The following is a 22,569-nucleotide window of genomic DNA, read 5'->3' as shown; positions in this document are numbered from 1 at the left end:
CATGGATACTCAGATTATCATTTTATTTTCATTCATTCCAAGCAATTCTACTGCTTTATAATAATTCAATCCATGGCCTGAATTAATAGGTACCAAGAGTTTACCTTGTATATCATTAGTGTTTTTGTCTTATATTTAAGAAATGTTTATTTGAATTTATCTCAAATTAATTTATATGTATGTTAAAAAAGAATAAGAATCCTTATTTTTTATTTGTGTTACTCTTTAATAAGTTTCTATATTATTCATTAATTAGGGCTATTTACTTTCCCTTTTTACCATTCTCTGAATTAGCCTCATTTTTTTCCTTATAATATAAAGACATTAGAAGTTTGCATCAGCATTGATAACAGATACTTACAATACATCATGCAATATTACAATCTCTTTCAGGTATCAATGAATTAAATTAACAGGTTATATGAAGTTATTTGTATTATTTTGTATTTAAAGGTCTTTATGTTGTTTTGGACTGTTTATTGAACCTGACATCATGAGAGGTAAAGCAACCACTTTACACTAATATTATAGTGTTTTTGTTAGTTTTAGAAGAATTATAGAAATTCTTTGTGTGAAATTTCCTTAAAGGTGTTTTGTTTTTTACACTTAAAAATATATCTAATTAACAAATATGTATATAATCAAGGTGTACAACATAATTTGATATACTATATATATATATATATAGTGTAGTGATTGCCACAATTAAATTAATACATTCATCACCACACATACCGTATCTTAGAACCCAGAACTTATAGGTGAAACTTTATACTCTTTTACCAATGTCTCTTGTTATTCCCCACCTGCAATCCCCCAGTAAGCACTGTTCTACTCTGTTTCTATGAATTTGATTCTTTAGTTTCCACAAATAAGTAAGATAATACAATACTTGTCTTTTTGTTTATGGCTTATTGCACTTCTCATAATGCCCTCTAGGCTCATTCATGTTTTCACAAACGGTAGGATTTCCCACTTTTTTTATGGCGGAATATTGTGCATTGTGCATGCATAAAAATTTGCACACAAATACAGACACCACATTTCTTTAATCCATTACTGGTTGATAAACAGGTCAGTTTCATATTTTGGCTATTGTGAATAACGGCACAATGAACATGAGGATACACATCTCTCTTCAAGACATTAATTTTATTTCTTTTGAATATATATTAGTTTTCCATTTTTTACACAATTTGGGAAGTAGAGAGCTGGAAATATTTAGTGAATAGTACTCCTTTATATCATTCTTTTTCTTTTCTTTTTCAACTTTTATTTTAGATTCAGGGGACACATGTGCAGGTTTTTTACCTGGGTATCTTGAATGAGGCTGATATTGGAGGTATGAATGGTACTGTCACCTAGCTACTGAGCAAAGACCTATCAGTTAGTTTTTCAACCATTGCCCTCCTTCCTCCCTATCCCCTATAGTAGTCCCCAGAGTCTACTGTTGACATCTTCATGTCCATGAATACTGATGTTTTTAGCTCCCACTTATACGTGAGAACATAGAGTATTTGGCTTTCTGTTCTTGTGTTAATTTTCCTAGGATAATGGCCTCTAGCTGCATCCATATTGCTGCAAAGAACATTGCTTCTTTCTTTTTAATGGCTGCATAGTATTCCATGCTATACATATATCAAATTTTCTTTGTCAAATCCATTGTTGATGGGCACCTAGGTTGATTCCATCATCTCAATAGATGCAGAAAAATCTTTCTATAAAATCCAATGTCTTTTATGATAACCCTCAAGAAACTACACATCAAAGGAACATACTTCAAAGTAATAAGAGACATCTGACAAACCCACAGCCAACATGATACCGAATGGGCAAAAACTGGAAGAATTCTCCTTGAGAACGGACGCTTAGTTCTTTGATATACTTTAGTTAAAAGTATTGAAGGATTTCAGAGTACCACAGACAAAAGCAAAAAAGTAAAATTAACAAAATGTTATAATTAAATTGAGGCACCATCATCGATTTTTACTACTTTCCCATGAGGTGTTTGTTAATTTTGCTAGACAATTTCCAATCTTTAATAGGTAATTTTGTCAACGAGGTTTGATTTAAATGACAAGTATTTACACATTCAATAAGAAAATATAAAGCCAATAATGAGTTCTTAGTTATAGTAATAAAAAAAGTCATATTAAAAGACAAGTTTAAAATATTGCCAAATAAAATTTAAAAATTATACAATATAGACCTCTGTCATTACTTAATAAAATGGCAATGATCACCATCTTCTGGTGGCTAGCATTTTTACAGCATTATATGTTTAAGAACTTTACAAATATTTTACATAATACCTGTGAAATGCAATTGTTATCTGCAAATGTAAATACATTATAGGTGCCTGTGAAGATATTCATCTTCTGATTTGATATGTGTTTTGTAACTGCATTTGATGAACCAAGATTTGTGCAGGGAGCCATGAAAAATACAGTAAAGGCTGGCATGGCCCCTGCTATCAAGAGTGAGAAAATCAAGTTGTGTAGATTGTATGAAAAATAGAAATTAAGATTCAAGCAATAGACCCAGTGTATAAAACCAACAAAAACATCAATAAAAAAAAACACTAAGTGGAACTAGGATTGGTTATGTAAGTGGAACCAGGATAAAAATGATAGGTTACCTTGGTAGAAGTAGGACAAAAATATAGATAGGATAAGTTTTTCTGTTATTCTTTTGTCATTTTACCATTATACAGTCATTAATATATATTATATACTAAAACTCTTTATTTGTATGAATTTCACATAAGTTTTACATAGAATTTCTACATATAAAGGATATGTATATTTGGCAATAAATATATGCTACATGATAAACTGTTTTTATCTTTACTAATGTTCAAATTATAGCTAATCTCTAAACTAATTATATCTAATCACAAATAGTAATCTCACAAGAGGACTGAAAAATAAAATCTTATTTAGGAAATGATATATGCATGATATATCTTTTACATATATCTTGGTCATGTTTTATGAAGTTTCTGATTTTTGAAAATGTTTTAATGATTGTTACTTCTTTGAGTGTCTTAGCTACAAAATTGGGGTGATTATCTTTGACAGTGAACCAAAATGAAATATTTTTTTTCTTTAATATATTTAAAATTTCAAAACCAAAGATTAAACATTCCCTTTGAGAAAATTAAACGCAAATTTGGCCAGGCTCTGGAGACAAAGCAAACGACAAAAATGTCAGAGAATCAACAAGCAAAAAAGACCATCTCATAAACACATGTGCAGTTGATGAGATAAATCTCAGAATGAGTGAAGAAAGGCAAATAGCTGGAGTCAATAGAGTAGGTAATGGGCATCAGTGAACCTTTTCACAAATCCAAAAAGTGTAGTGAAATTCTGTGCTGGTTCAAGTATTATAGAGTATATTTTTAAATTGATGTTTTAAAAAGAGATTATTTTACAAAAACGATGCTTTAAAACGTTATTAGTCTCTCTTTACACAAGCGTTAGAACTAGGACAAAAATGCAGGTATCAATTTCCTAATTAAATCCATCAATTAGCAATAAATTTTAGTATTTGAATAAGCAAGTCAGGAGACTTATTTTTGAACTAAGAAAAGGTTGAAAGCTAGGTATGTTGTAGGATTATTAAAATGTCAAATTCAGAATATTACCTTTTGATTTACATCCTGTTATTTATATTATTAATTTTAATAATAATCATTTAGAAAAGAAGTTCGTAAGTTTTTATTTAGAAGAGAGCAAGAGAGCAAAAGACAAATGATATAAATGAGAGTTATGAACCAAAACATATATAGCATGTAAAAATTTCAATAAAATATACTTAAAAATCATTAAAAATTAATATAAAGTTACCTTATTATGGACTCTTAATTAAAAATGAAGACCTCTCTACTAAATATAAATTTTATTAAGTAATTGAAGAGTTCTTCACATGCAAAATCTTAGTGTAAAAAAAAGGAACAGGCTACATTATGTTCCTGCAATTTTGAAAATAGTCTGACTTTTTAAAACACAAAATCAAAGATGCCATTAGAACATGATTTTGCTCTCAAGAACTGTTCTTTCATTTATTGTCTTACTTTGATGGAGTACAGAGTAATATAGAGAAGCAAGGAAAGCCTGATTGTAGTATGAGTTGGAACCAGTAGGAACATTATTGGGTATTAGTAGGAATAAGAAATACGATGGCCAAGGAAATCTCACTTTAATTACTGTTTTGACCAAGAGTTCCATCTCAATATCGTTTAATATCTTCCAATTTAATGCCCTCTCACCCTACATGTCATTACAACAATGTACATTTCATGAAGTTTAGTAGGAGTATTTTCAGAAGCATGGTAGTAACAGTTTGCCCATATAGCTTTAAATTCCAATTTTGGAGAATTGCCTTCTTCAAATATTACATTTGAGATTACCCACTGTCATATCCTGTTAGCTATGCCTTGTGTACTTTTATTATTCTCTTTTTCATGTCAGAGAAATTCTGATGGACTGATGATGAGATAGAGTGGAAAAAGAATAGAGATTCACTTCTAGAGGTAGAGAGTAGAATAGTGGTTACTAGAGGCTGGAAAGTGGCAGGGGGATAGGGAAAGATGATGGTTAAAGGATAAAAATTGCAGGTAGACTGGAGGAATAAGCTCTCATGTTCTACAGCATTGTAGGATGTCTATAGTTAACAACAACTTATTATATATTTTCAAATAGCTGGAAGAGATAATTTGTAATGTTCCCAATGCAAAAAATAATAAATGTTAGACATGATGAATAGGATAATTATCCTGATTTGATCAGTATACATTGTGTTGAATTGAAAAATCACTATATATTTCATAAATATGTAAAATGATTATGTGTCAATTTAAAACATAAGTAATTTTTAAAATATCTAAATCAAGTTGTGGAAAAAGTAAAAACAAACACTTAAACATTTAGTGTATATTGTCATATTGTCTTTTTGAAGGTGTTATTAAATTCATTCCTACCAGTGATGTTTAGGGGTTACTACTTTCCAAATGTTTAACAATCTTGGATATAATGTAAACATTTAATATATGCCATTATGTAAGAAAAGAAAAATAATAGAGATTCATATACCTATAAAACATTGTTTTTTTCTGAAATTTCTCCAAAATAAGTGATTTAGCTTCTGTGATATTTCTCCTTGATATTTATTTATTCATTTATTTAGAGTTAGGGGCTTGCTCTGTCTTCTAGGCTGGAGTGCAGTGGCATAATTATAGCTCACTGTAACCTCCAACTCCCAGGCTCAACAATCCTCCTGCCTCAGTCTCTTGAGTAGCAAGGACTACAGGTGTTTGCCACCATGTCTGGTTACTTTTTAAATACTTTGTAGAGATGCATGAAAAACACTGTCACATACTTAAAATATTTTAAGAATACTTAGACATTTTCCAACGACTGGACTGATTTTAAATGAATTAAATTTAAATAAAATTAATTTAAAATTATTTACTGTTCCCCAGACTGGTCTCGAAATCCTGACCTCAAGTAATCCTTCTATCTTGGCTTCTTAAAGCTAAGGGATTACAGGCATAAGCCACCATACCTGGCCTCTATTTAACTCCAATGTGCTAAATTTTCATATTTAACAAAGTTTAAAATCTCTATTCCTCTATCAAAAAAAAAAAACATATAGAATATGGATACAAGTTAGATACAAGATTAAATGCTCTCTGGCAAAGAGAAAATTGTACCTATAATACATTTTTAAGTAGTCTGTTTACTTCTAAAAATAAAGGTAATTAATATTGACATGTTTGTATTCTGTCTCTATCAAAACTATTTAAAATTCTGAACGTGTTAGAACATTATGATTTTTCCCAAGATTTCTCAGGAATTAGAGAGTTATATTTTTAAAAGTAGAAAAGTAGGTTTCAGGAAGCATTATAACATTCTAAATTACTTGATTTATGACTTCATAAGTATTAACTTTTAGTTGAACACAAGCAGTTTCTTTTCAAAGAAAGGAAAGGTAATAGTTCTTTACATTACATCTTTGTGGAAATGTATGAGAGAAATTCATAGTCGCTAAACTTGTTAATGCTTATAATGTGTTAATTTAGGGTATTTTATTAAATAATCATTATTTTCTGCTACTGCATATAAACTAAAATAAGTTATACGGTCTTTTGCAAATAATTTTTTAGTGTTCTGTTTTTGTTTATGTTGCACACAGACATTGAAAAATAGGTAATCATAGTAAGTTGAGCAATTTGTCATAGCACATTGAGAGTGTTAAAGTTGGGAAAATATCGAAGGAGCTACATTTTTTTCTGAAATAAAGAAAAGGAAATAAAGATTAGAGAAGAAAGAGGTCAGGACATAAGAAAAAGGGTGATTAATCACACTGACCCTTCAATGAACCGGAATTATCAGTTCCTGGTTCATTGTCATGGTTAAGTTTTCCTGAATGCCAACCACCTACTTTCTAGGTGCTCTCCTGTTAACTTCTATTAGAATAGAGAATCTCTGGTGTGTCTAGAACAACATTGTCAGTATGGTAGTCACTAGGCACCTGCGGCTATGCAGCACTTGTCATATGGCTAGAACAATGAGTAAATAATTTAAAATTAATTTTATTTAAATGAAATTCATTTAAAATCAGTCCAGTCATTGGAAAATGTCTAAGTATTCTTAGAATATTTTAAGCATGTGACAATGTTTTTTCACTACAAATTGTATACAATTTAAATAGAGAATGTATTTCTGATGGCAATATAGCATTCAAATTGAAATGTTACAAACATTTCTAAGTGTTACAAATCATATTAAAAATATTTAGTTCAGAAAATTTATCTTAATTTTATTTTGAAACAACTATAGCATTGTATAACATGCAAACATCCATATACACATATGTGCGTATACTGTTTGTGTGCATATGTAAAGAAGCATTTTCTTTATACTATGGTACTGGAAACTACTCAAATATGCATGAGAAGTAGACTGTAAGTATATTTTGACATACACATTAAATAGAATGGTGTAAATCAATGGTAGAAGGAATAAGTTCTAGCATTCAGTAGTGCAATAGGAAAATTATAGATAACAATAATTTATTATATATTTCAAAATAGCCAGATTTGTAATGTTCCCAACACAAAGAAAGAAATAAATGTTTGAGTTGATGGATACCCCGATTGCCCTGATTTGATCATTACATATTGTGTACAGGTATCAAAATCACATGTACTCCCATAAATAACTATGCTCTAAGCATCAATAGGAATAAATCACAAAACACATTTTTTGAAAGAATCTAGTAATAATAAAACCTGCACTCTTTCATTTCACCTAAAAGTTCAAAGTTAGAGAAAGCCAGATCAAATTATTTTATGAGTCATACATGTGGTGAACTTTTAAAGACACTCAAGGGAGTGAATAATAACAATTATAGTTTGTTCTTACCTCTGGAGTGGGAATAAAGGCAAGTGTCCAGGGAAGGGCCCAGGAAAATGTCTATGTTGCTGATATTTGATTTCTTAAGCTGTTTTTTTAATGCATCTTTAAATTGTATATATGCATTACATATACATCATTTACTGTAAAATATATTGCATAATACAAAACAGAATAAAATATTTTTAAAGTTATTAAAATTTACTTTATAATCCGGTATTGGTCTATTAATTGCAATGTTTCATAATTTTAAAAATTAGTTTTATTAATGTATCACTCGCATAACACAAAAGTTAGCCATTTAAGTGTAAAATTCAACACTTTTTAATTTACTAACAGAATTATGCAATCATAATGATAATCTAATTTTAGAATATTTTCATCACCCCCAAAAAGAAACTCTATACTCATTAGCAGTCATCTCTCCCCAGATTCAGCAGCCTTCTCTCTCCAGCTTCAGATTTGCACTAATCTGCTTTCTGTCTCTATAAAGTTGACTTATCTTGATATTTCATGTAAAGAGAATCAAGAAATTTGTGGAAATTAGAAATTATTTATTTTACTTACTTTGATGTTTTCAAGGTTAATCCATAGAGTGGCATATATCAGTAATTTATTATTGTTTATTATAAAATAAGTGTTTTATGTATAAATATACCTTATTTAATTTACCCTTTTATCAATTGATGGATATTTGGATTCTATACACTTTTTAGTCTATTTTGAATAATAATCCTTTGAACACAATTTGTGTGGACATAATGTTTTCATTTCTATTAAATATATATCTAGGAGTGAAATATTCATGCCATGGGTTAACTCTTAACATTTTCTCATTTTTAAGGAAATGACAAACTATTCCAAAGTGGCTATACCATTTTATATTCCCATTAGCAATTTATGAGGATTTGAACATCTCCACACACTTATCAATACTCATCATTGTTAGTCTTTTTTATTGAAGTCATCCTTATGTATCTAAGCACTATCTCATAATGTTTGTATTTGCATTTCCCTAATCAAAAATGTTATTACACATTTTAAATGTACTTATTAGCCAGCTATCTTTTATAAAGAAATGCCTAAAGCTTTCCCTAAGTTTTAACCCATTAATTTATCTTTTAGTTATTTAATTATAATGTTGCTTTATATATTGTGAATATAAGACCATTACCCAATGTACTATTTATAAATATTTTCTCCCATCTTGCAGATTGTCTTATCACTTCCTTATAGTATCATTTGCAGCATTTTTTTCTAATTTTGGTAAAGTCAATTTTCATCATTTGTGATTTTTGTGTCATATCTGATACACCATTACCTAACCTAAGGTTTCAAATATTCACTGATAAATATTCCTCTAAGTATTTTATTGCTATACCTCTTATATTTACATATATGATCCATTGGTGTTAATTTTTGTGTAAGATGTAATAAAGAGGTATAATTTCATTCTATGTAACACGGATGGCCACCTATCCTAGCACCATTTGTAAAAATAAATAAATTAATTAATCAGACAAATAAATTCTTCTAATGAATTGTCTTGACATCTTATGGTCAAAATTCAATTGGCCATAGATGTGGTGGTATAATTCTGGACTCTAAATTCTGCTCAATTAATTTATATGTCTATGCTACCTAATCTTCATTACCATAGCTTTGTAATAAGAGTTGAAGCCTGGATGTTTGAATCCTTCAACTTTTTTCTTTTTCAAGACTGTTTTGGCTTTTCTAGGTCTTTTGCATTGTCTTGTACATTATAGGTTCAACTTGTCATTTTAATTTTTATTTTTTTGCAAAAATGGCAGCTAGATTTTGATAGAGATTGTGCTGAATACATAAATAAATTTTGGAAGTACTGTTATCTTTATGTTAAGCTTTCCAACTATTGACATGATATATATTTCCATTTATCTATGTATTATTCTTTAATTACATTCAATAATGTTCTGTAGTTTCAGTGTACGATGTTGGCACTTTTTTGTTAAATGTATTCATAAGTACTAAAAATTATTTTTGATGCTATTTTAAATGGAATTGTTTTCATAATAATTTTTGCACACTGTTCACTATGTGTTTATCAATATATTCATTTTCTGGCAGGACATGGTGGCTCATGCCTGTAATTCCATCACTCTGGGAGGCTGAGTCAGACTGATTGCTTGAGGTTAGGAGTTTGAGACTAGTCTGGCTTATATGGTGAAACCTCATCTCTATTAAAAATATATAAGAAAAATAGCCAGGTGTGGTGGTATGTGCCTGTAATCCTAGTTACTTGGGAGGCTAAGGTAGGGGAATTGATTGAACCAGGGAGGTGAAGGTTGCAGTGAGCAAATATTGTGCCACTGCACTCCTGCCTGGGCGACGGAGCTAGACACTCTCTCTCTCTCTCTCTCTCTCTCTCTCTCTCCCCCCGTCCCCCCCTTTCTCTCTCTCTCTCTCTCTCTCTCTATATATATATATATATATGTGTGTGTGTGTGTGTATATATATTCATTTTCTATATTGATATTTCTATATTAATCTTGTATCCTGCAAACTTGCAGAAATAATGTATTAGTTCTAATTATTTTTAATTGATTCCTCAAGATGTTCTATAACAAGATCATACAAAATGTAAATAAGATAATGTTCCCAACTTGAATGGAAACATTCTTTTTCTTTTTCTTTTTCTTTTCCCTAATTGACCTGGTTAGAACTTTCAGTGCAATACTGAGCAGAAATGTTAAGTGCAGAGCAGATATTCTGTCTTGAGCCTGACCTTCAGGAGAAAACATTTTTTCTTTCCCCTTTAAGTATGATCTTATCTGTGGGTTTTTCACACATGGCCATTCAGGTTTAAGAGATCCCCTTCTATTCCTATTTTGTTGAGTGAGTGTGTGTGTGTGTGTGTGTGTGTGTGTGTGTGTGTATGTGCACTTAATCGTGAAATTTCTGTCAATTTTTTTTTGACTTTTCCATGGTAACCATGCATTATGGACAGAAATTCACTTGGTCATGTGTCTAATCATATATACGTTGCTGGATTTTACTTTGCTAATATTTTGTTGAGGATGTTTGCAGATATATTCATAAAGATGACTTGTCTGTCATTTTCTGTTATTTTGATTTAGACATTAGGGTGATGCTATCTTCCTAGAATTGAAATAAGAGGTAGGAAGGGTACCTCCTGTTCTATTTTATTTTGCAAGTGCCTATGAAGAAATAATATTAGTTATTCTTTAAATGTTGGATAGAATTCACATTTAAGCCATCAGGAGTTGACATTCTTTTTGTAGAAATTATTTTAAGTTGATAATTCAATATATTGGTTTGTTGTAGGTCTACTCAGATATTCTAACATTTTGCATCAGTATTGGTATTATGTTTCCTTTTTAGGAACTTGTCTATTTAATCTAAGTTATCTAATTTTTTGGAATATAGTTGTTAATACTGGAAGTGACATCCTTCTTTATTCTATTTTTAGTAATTTAAATTGTTTTGGTTTTTGTTGTTGCTGTTGTTAGTATAGCTAAATATTTGTCTATTTTATTATATTTTGAAGCAATAAACTCTTGGTTTAACTGATACTCTTCTACTGGTTTTATGTTATTTCATTTATTTCTACTTTGTTCTTTATTGTTTTCCTTTCTTAGGACTTTTAAAGATCAGTTTGCTCTTCTTTACCCAGCCATCTGCTTAGATTATTAATTTGAAATCATTCCTAATTATTACTACTTTTTTTTCTAGCTTAAACTTTTATTTTAGATTCAAGAAATACATTTGTGGGTTTGTTATGTGGGTACATTGCATGATGCTGAGCTTCGGCATACAATTGATCCCATCACTTAGGCAGTGACCACAATACCTGACACATAGTTTGTCAGCCCTTACACCCTCCCTCTAACTCCCTTTTCTGAGTCACTAGTGTCTACTGCTGCCATCTTAGTGTCTATGTGTACCCAATGTTTAGCTCTGTGGTATTTGGTTTTCTGTTCCTATGTTAATTCTCTGAAGATAATGGCCCACAGCTGTATTTATATCACTGTAAAGGATATGATTTTATTTTTTTTCTACAGGTGTGTAGTATTCCATGGTGTACATGTGCCTTTTTTCCTTATCCAGTCTACCAGTGATGGGCACGTAGGTTGATTCCATGTCTTTGCTATTGTGAGCAGTGCTGTGATGAACATACAAGTGCATGTGTCCTTTTTATCGGATAATTTATTTGGGGAGGGGGGTATGTATACCCAGTCATGGGATTACTGACTTGAGTGGTAGTTCTTTTTGTAAGTTCTTTGAGACATTTCTAAATTACTTTCCAGTGTCTGAAATACTTTATATTCCCACCTACAGTGTATAAGCATTCTCTTTTCTCCACATCGTTGCCAGCATCTGCTACTTTTTGACTATTTAATAATAACCATTCTTACTGGTACGAGATTTCTTATTGTGGTTTTGATTTGCATTTCTCTGATGGTTAGTCACGTGAGCGTTTTCTCTTATATTTCTTGGGCACTTGGATGTCTTCTTTGGAGCAGTGTCTGTACATGTTCTTTGCTCATTTTTTTAATGTTTTTTTTTTTTTTTTTTTTTTTTGCTTGTTGATTTGTCTGTTAGATCTAGTTAGTTTATAGTATTGTTCAAGAGTCCTGTTTCTTTTTAATTTTCTGCCTGGCTGTTTCATTCATTCATTCAACCTGTGAGATAGTAAATGTACCAGTATTGTTTTTTAATTGTGCGCTACTCTCTACAATTCCACAATTTTTGCTTCATATTTTGGGGCTCACTGTTAGGCAAATATATGTTTTAACTGATGCACTGATACTTTTATTAATATAAAATATCCTTTTTATTCTAGTGACATTCTCTTTCCTTAAAGTAAGTCTATTTTTGTCTAATATTAGTATAGCTACTCAAGCTTTTACTTAGTTACAATTTGTATGTAACTAATTGTACATAAAATTTGTATGTACAATTTTGTCTTTCTTGTAAGCAACATAGGTTATATTTGAATATAAAATGTGTCTCTCATAGGTAGCTTGTAGTTGGATTGTGCTTCTTTTTTCTCTTTTGTCAATCTCTGACTTACTATTGAAGTGTTTAATCCATTTACTGAAAAAGTAGGACTAGCATTGCCATTTTCCTTTGTTTCCTATGTTTTATATATCTGTTTCTCTATTCATCCATTTCTAATTTTTTTTCTGTTGTTAGATATAAATGCCGTAACTAAAAGTATAGCAAAATAAGGATAATAGAGATTAATGAGTAGTGTTGCTATTTTATAAATATCTTCATGGATACCATTTTTTGATGTTGTGGTGCTTAAGCAAAGAACATGAGAAAAAAAATCAAAGAAACTATGTAGATAAGTGGGGGAAATAATATTAAATATAACTTTAAGCAGTAAATAAAGTCCCTTTTGGCAACATTCTTGACTTGCTTTATAAACATCAAGAAAACAGGCATAAATTATTCCTCTGATTAAAAAAATAAACAGGAGAAATAAGAGACTAGTAGGAGATGAAATTAGAATGATGTTTGGACTGAATTTATAAGAACTGGCTGATAATAATAAGGGCTTTGGATTTCACTAGAGTGAGATGACATTATTTCAGAGGGTTTTCAAGAGCTAAGATATGGAATCTCACATTCTAAAGAGGTCTCTTAGATTGCTATGCAGAAGGTATATCACAGGAAGAAAAGGGACAATGAAATGAGAGAAATTAGAAATGTACTAAAGTATTTAAGGTGATCTTTGTTAGAGGCAGTGTTCAATATACACGTTGCAAAATGGAAGACTTATTTCAAAGAAAAGTCATTCTCAAGTCAGTGAATGTCCTAATTGGCTGTGGTTTTTGAAAGAAAAGAAGGTTCAAAGATGACCTTTAGATATTTGTCCTGAGTTACTGGCAGAGTAGAGGTACTATTTGTTGAAATACGGAAAATTATGGAAGAAATATATTTTGAAAAGGAGATATTATAATTATGTTTTATCCCATGTGTTAAGTTTAAAAAGCTTAATAAACACTTAATGCTTAATAGATAACGGAGTAAAGATGTCAAGAAGACAAACATATAAATGTGGAGATAACTGCAATAAAATGCCAACAGAAAGAAACTTCTATTCATGTTAAGAAAAGTGCACATGGGAGATCCCCATTTTTAAGGGATTTCTGAACAACCTCGTGCCAATGCTCTTAGCAAAGTACTACTAAAAGCATACTGCAGTCTACAAAGTTGTGTATATTACTCTTTGCACGTGGAGAGGTTGTTTACTGTAGAAAACCATGAAGTATCTAAGTAAGAGAGTATTAGAAAGAACTTATGACCCAACTTCGGTTCTGGTTTACTTTCTTAAGGAAACAGGGATTCATTCTCCATTGGTTGTTGTCAGAAAATGGAGCAATTCCATGGGTAGGTATCTCAAGAAATCTTATCTGTGGAAAAGGCAGACTAGATTGAGGACAAAACTGTAACTGATAAATGAGTAGATGTTACTGATTTTAGCAGAACACAGTGATCTCGCTTTTGTATTACTTCATCATGTTCTTAGAATGACCTTGTCTGATGTTGGTTTTCTGGGAGATATAACGTATGTCCATCAGGAGTATAACAAGACCTATCTACCAGTATCAGTTTAACTTGTGATAATACTGAGGCCTTAGTTCAGAGTGTCAGATAATATTGTAATATGACTGAGGCCTATCTACCAGTGTTAGGTTAGTCCACAGATCTCAGGGCTGATTTATTTCTTAATCACCAGGAATAATGTGCCCCTTGAGAATAAAATAGCAATAAGTTTTAAATATCTGTTGCAGCCAAAAGACAAGAATCAAATAAGACCTTTTCTGCTCCCACCTTCCCTTCTCCTTCCTCAATTTCCCCAGGTCATCTTTCCAAAGATGTCAGAGCAATTAAGGTAGAACAAAAAGAAAGATGATGGACATAGGCCCTTCTTTCCACTGAGGTTCTCATACTTGCATCAGGTTTGATTTGAAAAGGGCAGTTTCATGATACTAGAATTTATCAAATTGGATGGAAATTGTCAATATTAATTACAATGGAGTTTGAAAAATATAAAGTTATATGATTTCTCTTTTCAAAAAATGAGTTTAAAATGAAAACATAAAATATGAAACCAAGAATCTTATTGGGCTTTGTTATTTAGCCCAGTATTCACGTGAGTAGCTTTGCTCCACTTGGAAGATAGAGGTCTGCTTGATTCTGCTTGCACATGATCTCAACTACTCATGAAAAATAAGAAAAATCTCCTTCAAAGCCTAACTCACAGAGAAACAACCAAAAGATTTATATCCCAAAACCACAAATGTCTTTTTCAGTCTTCTCTTTAAAAGCATATTTGATTCTTAATTTGGATTTTAAAAAAGCATAAAATATTTCTGCTTGTCAATCTAAAGGCATTTTATTTGAATATTAGGCCTCCTTATTGTTATTATTAGGTTAGAACAAAGTAACAGTTCTCAACAGACACCGTTTTCTCTGGTGAGTTAACAGTTGCTTTTCCTTTCCTCTATGGGGTTTATGTATCCCACCTATGCCATTTGTATGTACAACTCTAAAGCAGATATTAAGAATAATAGGACGTTTATCATTAGGAAGTTGAATTTAAATGAAAGAGACAAATAATTAAAATATTATGTGGTAAAGATGATAACAGAGGTAAGTGTAAAAGGAGTTTTGAGGAGATAATGACAGTTACTACATAAAGGCAAAGATCTAAAAGTTAAAACAAAATCAGAAATTTATGAAAATTGTTCTTCAGTTAAGGCATTTTCAAAAACTTTTCTGCAAGCATAACCAGGGAAATATAGTATTAGAAATATATTCAGCAAAAATTAAAAATTCCTAAAATAACCTGCTTGCACTTTAATCAGATCAAACACAGAAATGAAGTGGCAAAATATGCCAGCACACCTGGTCATTACCCCCTGTGGCTTAGACACGTTCCAAAAGGTTGGCATTGATGTGTCAAAGTAAGTAGCAGGTGGTCTCAAAGTCTCAGTTCCCTCTGGTGATGGATGTCAGTTGTTTTCTAATTTCTCCAAAGAAGGTGCCCTAAGCAAATTAGCAAGCAAAACCCACAAACCTGTTTTGACCACATTTATGCAAAAGAAAGGCAAGAGAGCACTTTCACTTATCATAGAAAGACCTATCAACCCATTAAAAACTGCTTCAGCTTCTCACTGGCAGGTCAAGGCACAACATCTGAGAACTCTAAAACTTTTATTTTGTGTTAGAACAAACTGGGCTTTGGATTCTCTTCTATTCAAAACCTGATTAAACTTCTATTACATATAATGTTCATTTGTTTATATCTGAGGCAGATTTATTTTATTTTAATTTTATTTAACAGTTATTTAGACCTTGCAATGTGTCAATTACTGTTCCAGGTGCTTTGTAAATATTAACTTACTTAATCCACCTAACAACATCATGGCTACTATTTCCATTTTACAGATCAGGAAACTGGAATAGAGAGGTAAACTAGGTAGCCAAGGTCACACATTTACTAAGTGATAGAGCTAGGATTTGAAAGCAGGCTTGCTGACTCTAGTGGAACTTCAGCATATGGTTGTAGTGTTACTTTACCCAGAAGGATTTTCTCAATTTCATTGCTCTCTTAGCAACTGGGCAACTTGTCATTACATATGTTTATCACAAGATCAGCTAAACATAGACTTCTGATGGTTATACAAACTGACTGTTCTCCTTTGACGTGAACCTAATAATCATATGTCTGGACTTAATGTTAAATAAAGGCATCCTGATGAAGTAGTTCAGAACCTTTCAACCATGCCAGGTTTTAACTCAAAAATTTAAACTAGAATAAATGACAGTCAAGTTAGTGTGGGACTTGATATTCTAGTAATGACAAGTTCAATTTCCAAATATGAAATATAGAATAGCTTTAATAATAAAATGTTCTTGTCTTTGTTAATTTTACATACATTAAATAATCATGTTTCCCAAACTTTCCTATAAATATCATAAAAGTTTCTCAATAGAATTTCAAAATAATTCCTCCTCATACTTGGAATTCTTATATTCTAATATCATGACACAGTCATGGTTATTTTCATTGCTGCTACATGTACTTTTAGCTATTGACACTTCTGCTGTTTAATTTTCTTTAACTGTATTTCTTTATTTCAAGTGGTCTTCATCAAGCCAATTCTGATAATGCTACTCCACATTATCTGAAGTGTTGATGGCAGCTTAATATTAGAGGATGCTTATAAAATCCCCATAGCCAATGTCACTGTCAACTAATTTAAATCTATGTATTTCTTCATCTCTTTTATATAAATTCAATATCCTTTAGAAATGAAAAGTGGGTCTACTTTCCCCATAGTTAAAGGACAGGACTAAAGAACAAATATTATCAGTCAAAAAGTCCTGATCTGCAATTTCCTAAACTTGAAAATACCATGAAATATTTTATTTTGCTTTTAAAGAAAATTATCTATCACCTAAGGTACTTTAATAATTTGTTATCCTAAAAATAGGTGAAATCAATGTATATAGTTCTTATTTTTGTTTAATATCTCCTGACATTCACTATCAAGGAAGTACATATATAAATCTAATACTTACTTCTTGAAAATTACCTCTTTGGAGGCTACAGTCAATGCTGATTATTATCTCAAAATGAAGTAAAAACATACTTTTATGTATTAAGCTACCAAAAAATATAACTACAAATAATATACATTTTGTTAATTTTAGCATCAAAAAACTACTTTTCATGATTTTTTTTAAGAATACAACTGATCTTAAAAGGTAAGAAAATGTATAAACTTTATGGTTATCAACATGTAACAACTTAAATTATTGCTCCTCCTTTTGTTAATTTTTCATTATATATTATGATTATAAAGAAGCCTTCAGGAAAACTTTTTAGCCAGCAGTTTCCTATGCACTTACTGATGTAAAGACCAGAAAGTCGTTTGGTAGTTATTTTATTGTATTCCGGGAATTTGGGTAGTTATCTGTATGAGAGATGAAACTCAGGTAAATAGTAAAAAGTAATACTCTTCCCATTGAAATAAATTTCTATCATAGAAATTTCTATGATAGAAATTCCTAGAAATTTCTATTTCTATGATAGAAATTCAACTCACATAATCATGTAAGTCTTTCCACAATAGCCAAAAGTCTCAGGGCAATACTAAATTTTAGAAAACAGAGGAGAGAACATTAGTACTATGCCCTATATATATTTAATGGTCGGTATATGTTTATGGTATTGGACTGATTTCAAAACATGAGTCAATTAAGATGTAATTATACCAACTATTCTTGAAAAGTTTCTTTCTTAAAACTACCAAAACTATGGCAAGGCAAATTAAGCATCATAGAGTTATGGGGATGAAAACAAGGGTAAGTAAATTAATATTTTTTGGTTTGATTATATAACCACAGTCTGGTAACTTTAGTGGGGATTATTCCAAGATAATTAATACCCTTAATACCCTTAACATACATTTTTTAGTTACTTTGGAACCCAAGCTAGTGTTACAGTGTGGGTATTTGTATACTTAGAACTTGACCATATGAAGAAAAGTCACAAATTAATTTTACAGATACTTATGAGTATTTCTTCTCTACCATAGAAGGCAACAGTGTAATTTTCTGAGTAAAGAACAAAATTAGGAAAATTAAGTTCTCTAAGAATTCTTCCATTGTTATGAACGTAACTATAAAAGCCCAGTATTTATGCTGAATTGAAACTTAAATTTCAATTTTTAGATTCCACATATAATTAAATAATACTGAATTTGAAATTTAATTTTCACTTTCCCTTTCTTGTCTCTCTCATAGACACACACACAAATATATAAATACATATAAATTATTCTCAAACATATTCATAAATCCTCACACATTCACAAGATGTAATTTTCAGATATTTGAAGCACAGAATTGCAATCAATTGGTATTTTGTAACATGTAGTCAAGATTTAAAATATTACTAATTAGTTGACAAATTATAAAACAATATTATGAGTGTTTTCACACCTGTTATTTACCCTACACTGAGTTTGCTCAAAGATAATGCAGACTATCTGATTTTAGTTTAATGTCCCATAATAAATGTACTATAAGCAGAGCCTTTGATGTTTTAAATTTATAATTACTAATTATGAATTTTAAAGATTAGAAGAAATGAATTAGATTAATGGCTGACTCTAAATTTAGAATATAAACAACATTTTATTAATTTTTAGGTTTTTACTTCATTAAATCAATCTTTCTGAATGAACTTTAAATATTTAATAAGTAGGTAAAGCTTTTAAACCCTAGCAGTAAAAAATAAAGTCATCATGGAGGTGACTATTAACTGATGGAATAAATATACATGACTAAAATTATCTGTTCCTTGTAAATTGTGACATATCTTTATTACATAATTGTTCTAAGTACTTACACCAGTCTGTTACTTCATGTGATCAATAAATATTGCTAAACTTTGTACATATGACCAAGATTTATTTATGGTTATTTACCAAATATATATAGGTTTTCAGAAGTTGTGGGAGCAGCAATGAAATGTTAGATTTAAATTAATATGATAAACAATAATATTTTAGTAAAAAGCAGTAAATGAGAGGTTTTAATATTATAAAAAGGAATAAGATAATTAGAATCATTCAAGAAGAATTGTTCCCTGCACATTTAAAAGCTTTTATAACTTAGGTTGGTCAATAATACATTAGTAGAAGTGGAGAGTGTTCTTTTCAAACATAATGTCTAGAGCCAGTGTGAAAATCTCCCATTCTGTCTTTCCCTTGCTTTGATGGTTATGGAAGCATGGTATCAAGGAAGAATTTCCTTCAGTCTGGGTTTTTATTGACTATAATGAGCAGAGTATCTTACTTTGCCACAATAGTTAAGCAGCACAAGTGAGAAATAAAATGATGCTGCTTATGCTACTGAGACACTGGGGCTGTTTGTGGTTTCAGCATAGTCTAGTTTTTCCTGACTAATATTGCTCAATGAGGTGCATTCCCATAACCTGAACTTAAAATATGTGGCTTTGGCTTAGGAATGGGTACAAATTATAGAGAAACAGATACTGGAGCTTTGAAAGAGTGTTATCTACATTACAGAATGACTCATTTTGGTGAAATATTATCAGTGATAATTTTGAAGACAGGTCATACACCTAAAGATCATGTACCCTAGATACAAAGTTTGAAAGACTTCTGTCTGTGTTTGATAAAGAATTATAAAAAGAAAAGGAAAAATGAGCTGATCTCAGCAAAAGCTGAAGGTTAAATATGGTCCACAAATTCAAGAACATGCAGTATAGGACAAAGCAGCTGTTTATCACCATCAACTTGTAAAAAATAAAGTGAGAAGCCTTTAATAGATAAGTACCTGACAAAAATGTTAAATTCAAGGGTATGATGTTTATGGCTATTTTTTAAATACCTGAATCCATTAAGATACCCAGTGGTAGGGTTCATCTAAGAGTGTAAAATCCACTAAGACCTTTAAGTTTAACAAAACATTCCAGGGAAAAGACTGAATATGTGGCTACTCTATTAAGATCTGTGAAAGAACATAAAATTATGCTGAGGCAAAAACGTATGATGAGACAGAGGGTCAGAGAAACAAAGGAATATAGTAAATCTAGGATAAATATTCAAAAAAACTTCATTTATCTATTAATACATGGTATGAATTGAATTCAAATTGATAAGATTATTGACTTACAGAATGCTGATTTTATAAACTTCCTTTGTCTTGATAATAAATGAATTCATAACGGACACGTTATCACAGATATTTGGGTAACTGGGAGAAATATTGATAGTTCTACACATGATCACAGATCAAATAAAGACCAAAGAGATTTATATAGAAATGTAAAGAATATTCAAGTACAGAAATTAAACAAGAAATATTCTTAAAGAAGAATGTTAAAGTGTTCCAAATAACTTAATGTTCAATCACTTAACATTGCTCTGATAAATGAAGGTACTACTCATAATATTCTTTGACCAGGAAGCTTCTAATTATCTTCAGGATGAACTTTTCTTTACCATAAGCATGTTGCCTATTGTAACATATATATTTTTTTTTTCTACAGTGTAACTCCCTTGGAAGGAGAATAAGATGAATATGAGCAATGTAGAGTTACATAGTTCTGATGAGAAGAGCAGCTACAGATAAAATATCAACCTGATTTTCTACTCTTTAATATATATACCAATCTAGCACAAAATCTAATTCAGGATTTGATTATAATGTTTATACTCTACACTCTGATATTGAGAACTTGAAATATCATCTTTCAATCTCTACCTAAATTTAATTGTAATCCAATAGCTGTCCATTCCTTCAAAGCAATAGAGAAATTTTTGCAAAGGTCTCCAGGATTGAGATCCTATGTCAGGAGTCCTGATTGTATTGACAATATAAAAGAGTAATGCAAAGTCCATTGCGTTGTGAAGCGAATCTTTTAAAAATACACTAATAATTCTGATTTCATATACTATACGTATGTGTGTGTATGTATTGTTTTATATGACATATGCATGTATGTGCATGCATATGCATGTATATGTGCATATATGTATAATCATAAGCATATACATTTTGTTCTGAAGCAACTGGAGTATTTTTCCTGGATTGTAGTCTATCAGTTTAGCATTGTCTAAGTGATCACTTCACTTGAGTGTTAGATGACAATACAATTATATTAATAGGTTAAAAATGTCATAAATTCTGCCAAGACCTCTAATTACAAAAGGAATCACCTCAAAAAGAAATAAGAGATATTTCTTTTGCTCATTTCCTTGTATTTCAAGCAATTAAGAACAATGGAAAACTACTAAGGTGTTCAAAACCTTTTAAGAGCACAAAGCAATTTTTAAGACAAGGTAATTTTTAAATATTTTAAACTGAAGCAAAAAACTTGTAAGGAGAGAAAAAAGATGAAGGGAATGTTATCAAAGTCTGTAGCAAGAAATAAACAATCTGTTAGGGGTACCATTTCTTTTAATTACACTTAAAATATTTGGACACAAAATTAGATAAGGCTTTCCTGTTACTTACTCTTCTGTCTTTTTAGCCCTAATCTCTTGCTATCTAGGACAATTAAGCTGGCAGAAAGAACGTCTGCTTCACGTCTGAGACACTGTAAATTGGGAGGACCATGACAGATCTACAGAAATTACAAGTATAGGAATGGAAATAGAGAACACTAGAGTTTGAAATTTCATATAATCTAATGTTTATTAAATGAATGTACCCAAAATAAATCCATTAGTGATTATAGACTCTAAAACTGCAATTTAGATCTAGTTGTATTTTTGCCTGTAACTTAGCATTTTATATTTAGAAACAAATGAGAATTAAACTACCTATTTATTTGGAATCATAACAAAATGTGACATGAATGTCATCTTTCTTTCAAAAGCAAGGCAGATATCATTTATTGATCATGTTGCTTCGAGGTTGACTGCAGCCTTAGAATTTATTCCTGCTCAATGCTTTTTAAAAATGGCCACAAGTTGAACGACTAAGAAAGAAAATGAAACCTAATATTATCCATTCCTTGTTTTTACATTTAAGTAAAGGATATATAGCAGTATTGTATGCTCATGGTCACACTACCAATTCGCCAGAAAGCTGAATCCAGAATGAAGCTAAGTTTGATGCTATCTGAATGTTTAGGGTGAACCACAAATTCTTTGTTGTACATAAAAACCTCTGTGATTAGATATTTGGCACTTTTATTGGGACAATGGAAACATTAAAACAAAGGATAAAATATTCTGATATATCAAAATATTGATACCAGCATTAAGTTTAGTTTCTCTCTTCTCCCTCCCTCAATCTCCTTCTCTCATTCTGAAAACTTATGTGTGTTTGTGTGGGTGTGTGAGACAGACAGAGACTGAGAGAGAGAGAGACTGAGAGAGAGAGAGAGAGAGACTGAGAGAGAGACAATGTAATTCAAGTAATTCTTCATGTTGTGTTATATAAAACTTTTCCAACATTAAAGATAATTTTAATAATTACTATGTTATATCTTACTGAAGTGAGATTTTATAAAATATTTTGAAAATATATAAAGAAGCAAATTAACAACTAGAAGCATCCTATAGAAATGTTGCATACTTTTGCAATTACC

The 22,569-nt window shown here is 30.7% G+C and overlaps 2 long non-coding RNA genes across 2 annotated transcripts in view; one reads left to right on the top strand and one right to left on the bottom strand.

The window, feature by feature from the left end:
• LOC105471086 (uncharacterized) overlaps positions 1–22,569 on the bottom strand; it is a 180,486-nt gene that overhangs the window by 88,156 nt on the left and 69,761 nt on the right. The gene's annotated exons all lie outside the window — the stretch shown is intronic.
• On the top strand, positions 22–20,865 carry LOC105471085 (uncharacterized). The gene is made up of 4 exons (XR_011624247.1): positions 22–89; positions 454–500; positions 17,151–17,204; positions 20,521–20,865. It is a non-coding gene; the product is annotated as an uncharacterized lncRNA (long non-coding RNA).

Source organism: Macaca nemestrina, chromosome 6, assembly GCF_043159975.1.
Source record: "Macaca nemestrina isolate mMacNem1 chromosome 6, mMacNem.hap1, whole genome shotgun sequence".
NCBI lineage: Eukaryota > Metazoa > Chordata > Mammalia > Primates > Cercopithecidae > Macaca > Macaca nemestrina.
This window is presented reverse-complemented; position numbering and strand designations above follow the sequence as displayed.